The 14794-nt window shown below is 37.0% G+C and overlaps 1 protein-coding gene across 15 annotated transcripts in view; it reads right to left on the bottom strand.

Annotated features, from left to right (window-relative positions):
* LOC107098426 (neuronal cell adhesion molecule-like) overlaps window positions 1–14794 on the bottom strand; it is a 73415-nt gene that overhangs the window by 31940 nt on the left and 26681 nt on the right. For 14 of the 15 annotated variants that reach the window (XM_015396105.1, XM_015396114.1, XM_015396111.1 and 11 more), the window contains exon 2: window positions 12064–12110. The exons of the other annotated variant lie outside the window; for it this stretch is intronic. The gene's annotated coding sequence lies outside the window, so the exon portion shown is untranslated. The remainder of the gene's footprint in view (window positions 1–12063; window positions 12111–14794) is intronic. 15 annotated transcript variants of the gene reach the window in all.

Raw genomic sequence — 14794 nt, 5'->3', positions numbered from 1 at the left:
GCAGATGGCTTCATCTAGAGCGAAAATATAGTCTGAAGGCATAGCTTGATAACAAAAGGTATGGTATCATCTTTAGAAATGAATATGCTCTGCATTGCTCCATCGACAACCATTGTTTTCATGGATGGTGGCACCATAGGGGAAGGTCATTAAATGAAAATGTTGTGGTGATATATATTTGCATTACTCCTGGTATTATTGCACCATTGGATATGATTTTGAGGAAGCTCTGACACTGCAGCTAAATGCTGATTGTGTAGAATTTTGTGCATGTGCTTTTTTTAAGTTGGGAGGGAGGGTCTTTTCAAAAGTTTGTGAAAAACCTCAACTATACCTTTGAGGTAAGTCATCCATATATTAGGAAGTTACAAGAGTGCATGATGCTGAGACCCTCAAATCTTAAGGTGGAATAATGATGATACATGTCTAAACTTAGGTTAGTTACTGTTTTGTAGGAGTGCCACGTCTTATGGCACTCAGAGAATGAATAACAGAGAGTAAGTTCCGGATTTCACACAGAATTTTTTTCAAGCTGAGCTAGGGCGTGAGTGGGAGCTAACACAACCCCAGGACACAACTAATTACGCTGACATGTCCTGTTGAGTATTACGCTCACTGGGGGATGAAATCCAGAGATAAAGAGTGTAACATCGCTGAACATACTTACAGGCAGTTCATGTCCGCTGAAGCCCTTAATCTCATTGTAAAAACCACTGCAATATAATTACATAAAGGCAGCATCTTATGTTCAGATTAATTACAATAATGCTCCATGCAGCAGCAACAGATATGGCGCTGCAACATCAGCAGCAGTTTCAACAAGCAATACTGAAATTTTGCAAAAAAGCAAAATTAAAAAGTGGAGAAAATGCTTTAGTTTTTATATTAACAATGTAGAATGTGCAACAAAAATCCCAGATTATGTTTTAAAATGTAAAATGCATATGTAAACCATGATGCGACAGGATTTATTCTTGAAAGTATTTAAGTCTGTCCCTTAAAATTATTAGAATCAATTTGATTATGCTCTGATACATATCATTCTATAACAGCGCTGGCTAATCCTTTTATTTGTTAGCCTCTGGAAGGTGTTCTTCATACCATCATCAAATTGTTTGTAGGTTTTCTTCGAATTCCATCATGCATTGATCTTTGCATAAACTCTCACTACGTTTCCTGGCCCTGCTAAAGGATAGCATGGTGGCCCATAGCATGGATGTGGAAGGTTCTTTTTAAAATGTGTTATTTTACAAGACGGTTTAAATTTAAATTGTATAGCCCCAGAGAAAACTCTTCTACATATTTCAGCAGGATTTTACCTTTTATTTTTTTTTAGATTTCTGCCACAAAAGACAGATTTCCGTGTATAACTAATTGTGCTGACAAAGACCTTCAACAACAGGTTTTAGACAATTCTTCCAAATCAATGTTCATGTTTATATTTATAAATATATACAAACTTTTTTGCTTATAAGTGTCTAAAACAACACCGACTATTCTAAAGTGTTTATCCAGCCTGCTGTGTGAACTTTTCATAGTTAAAGGCTAAGCCATGAGGCTGTACTGTGCTGTGTGGTGGAAAACATTGCTTTGGCAGCTTTATTCTTCACAGTACAGCACAATTACACAAACAGACAGAAACCCAGCATTACATTCAACCTCAAGCTATTAGGCTCATGTTAATTCCTCGCTGCACATTTTCTTAAGAGGCTGCAAAAATGAAGAAAGGATCATAATAAAAGTCAACCTTGTGATTCACTGAAATGACATCAGCTAGTGGGTAGGTCATCTCTCATCATCCATTATCCTTTGACCAACTCTAAGGTCAGAGAAACCATGAAGCTCTGCTGCTCAGTTGTAATTAAATTACTGCATTGGCTGCTTTGCCGTGTTATTTTGTCTTCTTTCTGAAGCCAGCCTGTGATCATGATGGAGTTTACTGTCACACTAATGACGGCTATTTCCTTTCCTTGGTTATTTTTGTAAATGTGATGATAAATATTTCTTTAATGTTTAAGAATTAAATTGAGCTCTAATCTTTTTTTTTTTTTTTGCAGCGTAAATTTCCACATTATAATGAGATACTGAAATATTTGATTTCTCTTTGGGATTAATAATGTACTTTGGAATTGAATATGGATCATTTGTGTAAGAATTAGATAAAGTTATATAAATCAATGCCATACAGCTGATAAGAATCCCTGTTTCCTTAAAATCTCTGAAAACTTTTATCTGAGTAGCCATGGCTGAAACTGGACTAATTCAAGAAAAACATTGCCTCGTCTTTAAGTGACAACCTACTTGAGATTTTGTTGCAGACAATATCCATTTTTTTTAAATACATTTTTCTCATCTTTTTATGGATACTTCATGGTCATTCATTTTCACTGTTAACAAGGAGAATGATACTTCCTGCATGGTGGGGACGCGGGACGCATAGGAGATGAAAAAGAGTGGCTTGATCATGAAAAGAAGAGAAACAAAAGAGCTTATTTTACAGAAACAGAGTGAACAGAGATTGTTTTCCCCAGTGATAATAATTGATCTCAAAGGACAAGGATTTAAAAACATGTTGATTTCAATTCCGATCTAGTTCTTTACTTCGGCTCCTCTTTTGTGCAGGCAGCACATAATCCAGTAAATTATTTCCCCTAAGAATGTGTGTTAAAGTATGTACATCTTTAACTGGAATGTGGTTGTTTAGCCAAGCTACAAATAAAACACAGAAAAAAGTCCTGCTCTGAAAGTTCCTAGCAGCTTGTTTAGTTACACTAATATGTGATGTTATGTCAACCTCTTCAGCAGTGACATTAACCAAAACTTCAAACTAAGCTTTTCTGTTGAAAACCACCAGCAGCCCCTTCTAATAACATACCAGGTGATTAGGGGCTTTCCTATGAGTTTGCATGTGGTTGCAGAAATGCTTTTATTTTCAGGGTTTAAAATCACACTTCTATCAAAGCCTTTCATGGATTAGCTAGTTTTTTTGTTTTTTCATTGTTTTTTTTGCTGTAAAAGTATAGAGTAGGTTTAAAACAGGTTTTCGAATTTAAGTAACATATGTCAACAAATTAAATTTACCTTCTTCTTACTTGCGGAATTGTGTCCATTGAACTAAATGATGTCTACCCTGATAGACCATCAACCAAAACACCATTTACTATTGTATAAATAGACTTTTATGATATGATTTTATTTCTTTCAAAAAGTTGAAATGATTGATAATCGCTTTAATATGTAGTTTAAAAAAAAATCAAACATGATTTTTCTGAGTGGTTCAAGCTATTTCTTTTTTATATATATACTCAAAAAGGGTCCTCGCTTAAGGTTCTTGAACTTAAGGTTCAGTCCTTTAAAGAACTGTACCCATCAGTGGATTATCTGCTAAAGGCTCTGGATAAAAGGCATCAACATCTCTCAAATGTACTAGCGTTAACTCAAGATTTCCTCTGCCCTTAAAATAGCAAAGCCTGAAGCAGAATGCAATGTTGGTCACTCCTCAGCCTTCGTCTTTCTAACAAACACTGATGGATTACAGCCTGATATGACAGATGATGAAGGAGGAAAAAGGAGGAAGGAAGAGATTTGCACGGAGTGATAGAAAGCACAATCATTTGCAATCATTAAATCACAGCGAGAGAGATATTTATGAGACAATATACTGACTCAGGCTGCTTTCAGCAAGATTAAACCAAAGGGAATGCTCTATCATCTGCTTGGAGCATGAACAGATCTTTGCTTTTATTGAACTGATCTCAATAATTCTGTTAAAAAAATCTGATAATTCTTTTTGTGTAAAAGCTGGGGATACTTCTTTTGTTCAGGTATAATTTTATTGCAGACTGGTTGGTTACACTCTGGACGGTAGATACTATGCTATTGTAATGTGTGACAAACTGCAAATCAGCTGTGGAAAATTGAGAAAGTCGGTCAAAGCAACGAAAACAAGCTAAACCATATTGTTTAACTCAAATACCTTTTACTAAAATATGTAAAAACTGATTCATTATGTTGCATTTTCATAACTTATAGGGTAAGAAGTAGGGGGAGTGTTGGCCTAGTTGGTTAAAGCAGTGCACTTGTACTCTGAGAAGGTTGCTCCCCAGGTGCTGCACAGTGGCAGCCCACTGCTCCCCAAGGGAATGGGTTAAATGCAAAGGTAAATTTCTCCAGTGTAAGATGAATAAAGTTCAATTATAATTATTATAGATAATTTAGATAAGCAATGGTAATCAAGTAGACAAACCAAGGTATGATAGGTGATTGCATGGGAAACACTAGAGCTGAGGATGTTTATTTTAACAGAGACCTTAACTTGGATATGATCAGTTATCAGAGCTGATATATTTATTTCCTGGAAAATGCTCTAATGACACATATAACAACTCAGTTTTTCTATTTCATAAATTTTTTTTAGCAGGGCAACATTATTTAGCATAACTAAGCAGTTTGGAAAATAAAAAAAACTGAGTTGTATACACTTATTTATTTAAGGGATCCCTGTTACCTAAAGTTATCTCTTCCTTCCTGAGTCAGTGGTTTCAATTGTTTTATTATCTGTTGACTTTAACCAGAATGCATGCCTCGTTGGACATTAATTAGGAACAGCTTTTGCTACAATTACGTCATCTCTTCACAAAATAAAGACTGACAAAACTGGCAGGTCCCTTTGTCTCCAACAGCTCTAAAACCGGATCACCCTGAGCCACCTAATCAAAACAAACTATCTCAGCTTCTTTTAAATGTGCAAAATACACCCACCCACCCATACACACTGGACCTTGGTTTTGTGGGTCAGTTTTTTCTAGCAGCATCTATAGAAATCGCCCTGCGACCGCTTTTCTCTGAGGCTTTGTGATATGCTGATAGTCAGCAGGCCTCATGCCATGACACTGCCTATCCTCTCTTCTGCCTCTGACCGATGCGAGCCTTTGTCCTCCGATGTTGTTTATCACAGCAATAATGCTGAAACGGCAGCGGTGTCCTAAGGTACAAAGTGACACCACTGGGAGACCACAGCACCAACATAATAAAATAAATAAAAACAGCCATGCTGGCAACCGTGTAACATTACCTACAGCTAGGATATAAAAAACAACAGAATTCCTTTGCTTAAAGCTATTTTAAATTATTTTTTACGAAAGCACGTATACCTTTTTTTTTACTATTTTCCCCACTTTCTATTTCATTATGTGTAGGTTTTATAGATAATCTAATTTCTAAGTCGTACAGATAACTTGAGTGAATAAAACGTTTTTTCTTTTTCCAAACTTGGATAGTAAAGAAAAAAAGCTCCTCACACCACCCTATTTAAAAGAGTTAGGCACTCAGGACAGCTGGCAATGAGTGTTTTACATTGCTGTAGAAAAATGTAAAGAGAAATGAAATTAAATCTACTAGTTTGAAAACATTTTCCCACAGTTCTTTAAGTCTGTCTATTAGCGTGCTCCTGTGTGGGACTTAATTTTGTCTTAGCAAGCCTTTAAAGAAAGTGAACAGGAGGATATCTATTGATCTGTCCCCAGGGTGTCTAAATGTTGCCAAAAAGTCAATTTAGGGGGGGGGGATATTGACCAGCAAAAGCATTAAGATTTAAACAGCTAACCACCCTTTAAGTGCACATGGCAAACAAAATAGATGCCATGTGCACTTAAAGGGCGGTTAAATAATCAGTGGAAGCTGATTATGTAACAGAAATATATGATTCAAATAAACATATTCAAATGTATGTATGTTTATATCATACCACTTTGAGGAGTAAAGCAGAAAAAAATCATATCTTTTAATTTTCTGTTCAGAAAGTATATCTTATGAGTTGTCCTGCTATATTGTCAATATATAAGTCAATCTTCTGAGAACATGCAGGCTAGATCTATATATATATAAACCTCTTTAATGCTGATATATTTTTTTCAATTTTTTTTTTTACGATTTAGTTCACACAACATGCAGGCAGCAGGGTGCACTGGGGAAACAGATGAGTCAGGATGAGAACAGCATAGAGGAGTAGCTATATGTGACTTGGTTCTGATAAGCACACTCAAAGAATCCAGCATGGTTTGGTGCAGCGCATTGTATTACTCTGGTTCAAATGTGGAAAACTTTTAGCTTTTTTACTTTAAATTAAAATCTGTGGGGTTTTTCTAATCACTCTTTCACATCAATAACCTATATATTTTTTTTTGGTCTGTTGTTTAACATTCCATTACAGTCAAGTTGCATGTGGTCCCTAGAAAATGAAGACAAAAAATAAACGGATATGAAGACTTTTGGAAAGCCATGTATTTGTGCTTATTTCATCCCTACATCCAATTTCTTATTCAGGGAAATGCACACAGCCAGCCCCAAATATCTATTTATTTGCTGCCTGTGGACTGATTGTAGATGTGCCCGTGGGTATATATATTTCTATGACAGCTCAGAAAGTCTGCCTCGCCTGTCTAAGGTAATCTCTTTAAAATCTGTGGGTTGAGTCAGTGCAGAGCCTGGCTCGGTCTATCACTGGTTCTTGTCTCTTTGGATCTTATAAGTTTCTACTGCATGTATGTTTAAAAAGCTAGACTTAAAATCAAAGACTTTTCCATACCCGAAACTGTTCAGGACAATGAAATGTGTCCAAAAGTGAATGTGTTTTACACAGAAAGTATCACAAAAACACAACACTGCTAGAAAACCACTACAAAAACACAAAATTACAGTGAGACTAAAAAGAAAACTAAACAAAGGGCAGAACCCTGACACATCTAATGGTTGTCCATCAGGGCCATGGGACTATTGGTCTCCAAAAGGTGGGGTACACACTGGATAAGTCAGTAGTACATCACAGGGTAACACAGAGACATACAAGCATGAACACACATTCAAGGGTGATTTAGAGTCATCAATTAATAGTCATGTTTTTTGAATGTCGGAAAAAAGCTGGAGTACCCAGAAGGCACCCACGCACACAGAGGGTGATAATGCAGACCTTTGGCCTAAGATCGAACCTAGAACCTTTTGGCTGCAAGCCAACATTGCTGAAACCTAGAATAAACTTATGGAGTTAAAACAATTAAAAAAGTTGTGCAAACATTTATTTGTCAGACTCTTCTAATAATAGAAATTATACAACTAAACCCGTCCTACAATTAACTTTTATTAAGCCCCTTGTCAGTAGGCATGTAGATCAACATGCTGTATATAACCAAATGACATAAAAAATTACAAGAAATTAACATTTATCTAAAACTGGATGAAATAACAATAAAACTGATCAAATTATATTTTTATTAAAACACTAGGTAAAAAAAAAAGACAAAACAAATATCATAGAAAAGAAGACCATGGGACTTAGAAATTATCTGAAGCAAGGAAGATAATGTACTAACAACAAAGGTGATGGCATCAACCTACCATCGTTGGGGGTCCAAAACATTTGTGCTTTCTACTGTTTGAAAGGAAATTGTTAAGTCATCACGATCTGATGTTTTGCAGCAAAATTACACAAATGTAACATGTATAAGTTTAAAACTAGTGGGCCAAGCAATATACCCTGGAGAACTCCATAAAGTCTAGTAAAGTTTAAAGACTCATCATTAGCATAAAATAGTGCAATTAACTAAGTGATTGCCAAATAAATTTTCTAAATGTAATTTGTGTACTAAAACATTGCATGATCAAAGGGTGTGCGGAATCAGTGTGAGAGTGATGCTTCAATGACATCTGGAAACAGAGATTTTGAAATCAAATGCCTCACTGAATAGGTTTTGCAAATTAGGGGTGTCCAGCTTCAGTCCTCAAGGGCCAGTGTCCTGCATGTAGTTCCTGCTTCACCACACATATGATTTAAATGAATGGATGATTACTGTAACAGATCGTTGCTGAACTACATAATCTAAATCAGGTGAGCTGAAGTATGGAAACATCTAAAACAGGCATGCCCAAAGTCGGTCTAAGAGGGCTGCTGTCCTGCAGGTTTTAGATGTTTCTCAGCTTTAGTGCAGCTGATTCTGATGATTGGAGTTGAGCAAAAGCCTGTTAATCAGCTATCAGTTAAGATCTAAAACATATATGACACAGGCCTGTGACGAGTGACTCTGGGCAAAACGTGGGGGTAAATAAACTGCATTGTGCACGAAGAATAATGAGCCTGTACAGACGACAGTTTCATTTCAATGCAGCATTAGTATGGACAGATGCTGTAAATCCTTCTGGGCCAAGTTTTTTTTAGTATTCCTTGGTGCTATTTTAAAGTGAAAGGTATTGATGAGCAAACGACACACATGGCCTTGGTGTGTCATGTAGAGCTCTACAACATAACATCCTGTGGAAAAATGTGTTTGTCTTTCAATGCAAGACTGGTGAGAGATGGTTATTAAACCTTTAAGATTTGATGTATATTTTCTAGCTGTTTTAGTGACCATGAGAAGATAATCTCTTAGGCTAGCTGACAGAAGCATTTCTGCAAACACTTGAGTACAGTGGCATATACAGAACAAGGCAGGTAGGCTATGAGATAGAGTAGGCAAACATGCAAAGAGGAATGAAAAAAGCATGATGGAAAAGTGGGGGCAGAAGGAGCAAGGGAGGGGTTTCTAATTGATGGTGTTATGGCAGTGTAACAAGCTGGCATGGCCACTTTTCTGCCTCCTCCATCCATCTGTTCATCAGGATTACTCATGAAGAGGAGAAGAGAGGAAGCCGTGGCACCACAGTGCAGAGATCACCATCACATTGTGCAATACCTGAAAGTGAACCACTATTTCTGTGACTCCAATAAACTAACACAAACTCCTGTAATGACTCACCGTTCAAATTATGGCTCAGTTTAACTGAGTGTTCTCATGGGAGTATTCAGGAAACAAGGATGGAAATTAAACATGGAAAACATAGTAGTGATGTGTTATGCAATACTGCATTGCTCTACTTACTAAAGCTAATGCTCCCTGCTGGCAGATCTGTTTGTAGGTTTTCCTCATGGTTGATACAAATGTTTCTATGCATTCCTATTCATATATTTAAGCAGGCCTCTCACTGTTATTGCTGAAAGCAAAGCCAAAGAGAAGTTAAAACTAACTAATATCTGATTGTGTTGATGAATCTGTAAAAGCCAATGTTGCATTGTGTTTTTTTTTTTTTTTTTTTTTAAAACTAACTAATATCTGATTGTGTTGATGAATCTGTAAAAGCCAATGTTGCATTGTGTTTTTTTTTTTTTAATCAAAATATGTGTGTGATATTTTTCAGCAGCAGAATAGGACATTGAATCCTGACCAGTACCATCATACTGGTCATATTCAAACTCTGTTCAAACACGTGCCTTTTCTTTCACCTTGTAGGCAAATTTCTACTTTGCATCATTTTTTTTGTTGCTGAATGAAAATAAAATCTTTCACCTGGCTTAGTTCATTGCATCTCAAAAGGCTAAACACTTTTATTTAGTAATGCTCTAAATGAATGAAAAACACATCTGGGCTCTTAAGAATAAATGCATACTATTAATTGTAATGTACTCACATCTTAAACACAATGTATCATCTTACTCCTGCTGTCATTTATTATGCTCTGTTATAATGTTTGTTGACATTGATGCAACGTGTTGTTTTAAAAACACAATTTTTACACCACTGTCCTTCCTTACAGAACAAGGAAGGCTATTAGCTCAGTTAAAGACTTAAAATACTTCATAATAGGGTGTAGAAAGGGACAATTTATTCTCTTTAGGGTTTAAGAAGCATTTCACGCCCAGAAATTTACAATTGAACTAAAGAATATCTGAAGTACATAGCAAATGTTTGGTACCTGTGCAGTGGTAAAAATATTTTTCAAGGGAAACCAATCAAAAGTGTTATTATGTCCGACTTTATAAGTGATAAAACGAAGAAAATGCAATCAATATTTTTTGAGGCTCACCTACATTTTTTTTTTTGTTTTTGTTTGGGGGGGTTATGAACAGTGCAAAACACAGTAAAAGTCTACCTGAAAAACATGTGGACATTGTTACTATAACTACAGGAAGTTAGAACTGAATCACTTGAAATTAGAACTGAATCTCTTTATGCATATTCATTTCACAAAGATCCTACTGGGCATTGTGCCAGACACATATATCATTATAAGACTCCTTCTGCAAATTAATCTTTAGTCATAATAATCAGGGTAAATGGTAGCCTAGTGGTTAGGGCATAGAGTTTGGAATCCTGAGTTCAAGCTCCACTCCCACGGACTGCCACTCTGGGTCCCTGAGCAAGACCCTTAACCCCACACACCTGGGCGCCGCACAATGGCAGCCCACTCCTCCCCAAGGGGATGGGTTTAATGCAGTTCATTTCGTTGCTCTGTACTTGTAACAGAGAAATGACAATAAAAGCTGACAAACAACTGTATTTACCCTGTGTTTTATCAGTTCTTGCTGCTGTTTAATACAACTTCTGTTTTTAAGTTTATCTTATAAAATATTCAGCCTTGGTTTGCAGGTGAATAACTCTTGTTTAAAAAGTCGCATGCGGCAGCCATACATCACCACTAAGCACTCTCCAGAATTTACAAATAACGATGTACCCATGCACCCATCACCTCCGACGTAAACCCTTACAACGCAGATTAATCCCTTGTAAGCTATTTCCCAGAAAGTTTTACTTCCACAGTGAAATGATGTCATCTGGATAACACCAAGCATAAAGCAGCCAACTAACTGCACAAAACACAAGCAAGAAGCTATAGAGATTATGCTGTTGTAAATAGTTTGAGAAAGCAAATGCAACAAGAATCCAAGCATTGTAGGTGAAAAACTACAACAATGTGTGATGCACTGATAATTCACAAAGGAAAACTACAACAACTACCTTACAAGCTATTGGTTAATACCAGATATCATCTTCTTAGCAGGAAATGTTTAACGTCAGAACCAAAACAATTTATTAGACAAGAACAAACTTAGCAAGTACATCCAGTGGGGGAAGGGGTTTGTTCCATTTAGAAAGACAAGTTTTCTGCTAGGTTTGGTTTAAATTATGAAACTAACAGCATATGCAGGAGCTTTAAAGACAACAACACGCCTTAAAGGAATAGTACACCCAAAACATGATTAGCCTTCATTTTCTACTCACCCCCATGCTGAACAACACTCTGGAGTACTTTTTTGATATCTCAAATGCATCTGGAGATCTGGGAGGCTTCTTGCTGTCTGCTGACATTCAAATAATGGAGGTCTATGGTGCCCGAGGCAGAAAGGTCCATAAAAGTCCACAAAAACGTGTCAATATTCCTCCATACTGCTCGTCCAATGTATTCCAAGTGTCCTGAGGTGGTAGCGTCCATAATTTACTCGAAGCAAAGTCATTTAGAATGTTTTTAGAGCATAAACAGTAGTGTATAGGATTTCCTAAAAGCGCGCGCCTGCGAGTTCACGAGCCTACGGAAACTGCGGCAGACCAAGCCATATGAAAGTGCACATTCAGCGTCTGCTCTTGATAATGCAAGCGTAGAAGAAGAAATTTGATGTTTACCTGTGCAAAGAAAGAAACAACGAAAGAAAAATGTCTGAGGACTTCAGTGTTGAGGAAGAGCATGAGTTCTTTGCCGAGCTGAATGCGCACTTTCATCTGGTTTGGTCTGCCGCGGTTTCCGTAGGCTCGTGAACTCGCAGGCGCGCGCTTTTAGGAAATCCTATACACTACTGTTTATGCTCTAAAAACATTCTAAATGACTTTGTTTCAAGTAAATTATGGATGCTATTCACTCAGGACACTTGGAATACATTGGACGAGCAGTATGGAGGAATATTGACACGTTTTTTGTGGACTTTTATGGACCTTTCTGTCTCGGTCACCATAGACCTCCATTATTTGAATGTCAGCAGACAATAAGAAGCCTCCCAGATCTCCAGATGCATTTGAGATATCAAAAAAGTACTCCAGAGTGTTGTTCAGCATGGGGGTGAGTAGAAAATGAAGGCTAATCATGTTTTGGGTGTACTATTCCTTTAAACATTCCAAATTCCAATAATAGATTAGTTTGAGTTGCTAATATATATCTATATTTAAACACGAAAATCAGTAGACAGTGATCAAGTGGTCGACTCACCTAATAGGAGTAGATCTCAGTTACTTTCTTCTAATGTTGTATCAGACCTACAACACAGAGGAAGAAATTCTGTGAGACTGGGTGTTTTTAACGGCAATACAAAAAAGAAACATTTCTAAAAGAAATAACAGAGGTACTAAATAGCTTAAATGAGAAAAATGCATTTAGAAAAGATATTTAACTAGAGGGACACCCTCAAAACCCGTTCACAGCCGATTGCATTTCAGCTTTTTTCCTGGTGTTTCACAGCCACAATTTAAGAATTACAATACATACAAGAAAAGATTAATTCTCCAGATATATTGAAAGATGTGGTCATTTTAAATTCAACAAAAAATAAAGGGATAACAAGATAATCTTCATTTAGACATCAAAGCATATGCTCATAAACTCTACCTGACCTTTCTTTTTTTTTTACTAAAACATTAAAGCAAACATCAAAGCTTCGAAACTAAAGCGGCTATTAAAAAGTAAATGAACTCATCCTACGCTCAGAATGACACACCCTTATCTTTTTTCAATTACTGATGTTCTGCTTAATGTCAAGGCAGTTTGCAAACTTTGGATTCCATATACTCAATCCTAAACTTTCCCTTCTCAAAAATAATGTCAGAGGTCTTTCATTTTTGAGCACTGATAATGTTTCAACCAATCCCATTTTATTGAAAATGTTTCCCCTTTTTCTTAGTACTACAAGGAGTAATAGAAATAGTGTAGATATAGAGTGTGTTCCTCAATTCTTTAGGCAATTAAGTTCATGGTACCATTAGAAGTAAATATAGTCGTTCATTAAGTGTAATAAAGACTGAAAAGAAATCTTAACTGTGATCGTTTTCTAGAAACCCTTTTGTCTAAAACTGTGGTATGGAATCGTCTCTGGATGTCATGATCTTGGCCCTGATGACTGGCTGGATCACTCATTTCATTCCCCTACCTAGCTCAGCCAGTTTTCTCATTATCCTTCATCTTATCCACCTGATGCAGCTTCTATTTAACCTGCTCTCTAACCAGTCATCAGAGCCAGATTATTCAAGCCTTTGGTGAGAGTTCTCCAGCGTACCTTAATGTGTTCTGAGTGCCTGATCCTGATCCGTTCTGCCTTTGGACGTCTGAGCCTCCACGTACCCGTTCTGATCTGTTTGCTTAACCTTTTTTACGGATTCCTGCTGGGTTCTGCCTATTGACGACTCTGGATCTGCTTCTTGTCACAGACCTGGATTTCCCTTCAGTACCTCTACTAGTCTCTAAACTTCTGGCCCGGACTGCTATGAACCTCTTGGACACCGGCTCTAGCTTCGTCCTCTGGATTGTCCTGCCCTCCTTCTCCTACTTGTATCTTAACCTCGATCAGTTCTGATGTCTTCAAGACTGCAGCATGTTGAACTCTCTGGGCAGCATTTGTTGTGTCATGTTGGCAGCTGGAATCTACCTCTTCCTCTGAATTTTAAGACCAGGTTAGTGACTCACATGTTCGTAATAATCCTCCGTCAGATTAACATAGTCACTAACCTGTTTCCCTCCTAGAGAGGTTCCTGCATTAGACGCCCTAGCTGCAATCGACAATCTGTTGTTTTAAGTAATTTTTGAGTAATCTTACTGCCTTTCTTGCCTTTAATACTGAGTCCTCCCTTCTGAGCCTTGACATAGGAGCAGGTAAAGTTTTAAGTTTTTTAGATCTCTATTTCTGCTGTTTCTCCCCTTTAGCAGTTTAATGAGTGAGACAGATAACAGACACAAGGAAAGGAACCAACAGTGTGCTAATTGGATCTGTAGATATCACACGATTTCAACTAATTTGTTTGCACCACCTTTGAATTAGTGCAGAATTAGAGCTGGTTAAGGTGAAAGTGTGACATGCTTCATTTCAACTGAGTAATTGGCGACTCAGAAAAACATTAATAATAAAATGGACCAATGCTTTAAGTATTGTCTTGAAAGGTACAAATCAATACCATCTGCTTCCATTCACAGAGATATATTTTATGCTATTCGTATAGTTATCATAATATTGTAACTGTAATTAGGTTATCAATGTGATATAGAAAGTAAATGTTGATTAAAATAGAATATTTTTTAGATGTATTCATTGAGGTAAACAGAATTGTCGGGTGAAGTCTCCAAATTCATACGCACATCTCTCTCCCTCCCGAGGGAATACTCAGTAAATGACTATGACTTGCTAATACATGGCCTTTAATCAACCACAATGTCCTTCTGTCACTTTTATTACTCCTTACTTCCATCACAAATAAAATCCACCCACACTCTTCACTCATACACACACCAATACAGAGACAGACACATGCATAATGCCCCTTTCACCTCAACAAAGAGGCTACCCTCCGTGACCAGAAAAGCATTATCATAATTTCCAGGGGGACCCTCCATTTATCTAACATTAGCAAAACAAATAATGTGTTCTTATTTACACAAGAACCTTCAAAATTATTGCTGAGTAGGCTGAACCAACGGGGTTTATTTTAAAACAACAAAATAAAAATCTTTTTTTTTTTTTTTTTTGTTAAGAGTCCCCACTATATTTTAGCAATAGACTGAATGGTGTGAATTACAAGAGCTAGAACTGATTTAATTCTGTATTCTTGACCGATCTGCTTTGAACTTGAACTCCATTGATCTTATCTGAGCAGAACTGAAGCAGGCTGAGCTGAAACAAGAGAAGAAAGACAAAGATAAGGGGGAAGAGTGGGGAAGGGGTGAGAAGTGTGAGATC

The sequence above is a fragment of the Cyprinodon variegatus genome, unplaced genomic scaffold (genome assembly GCF_000732505.1).
Source record: "Cyprinodon variegatus isolate N-32 unplaced genomic scaffold, C_variegatus-1.0 Scaffold776, whole genome shotgun sequence".
NCBI lineage: Eukaryota > Metazoa > Chordata > Actinopteri > Cyprinodontiformes > Cyprinodontidae > Cyprinodon > Cyprinodon variegatus.
This window is presented reverse-complemented; position numbering and strand designations above follow the sequence as displayed.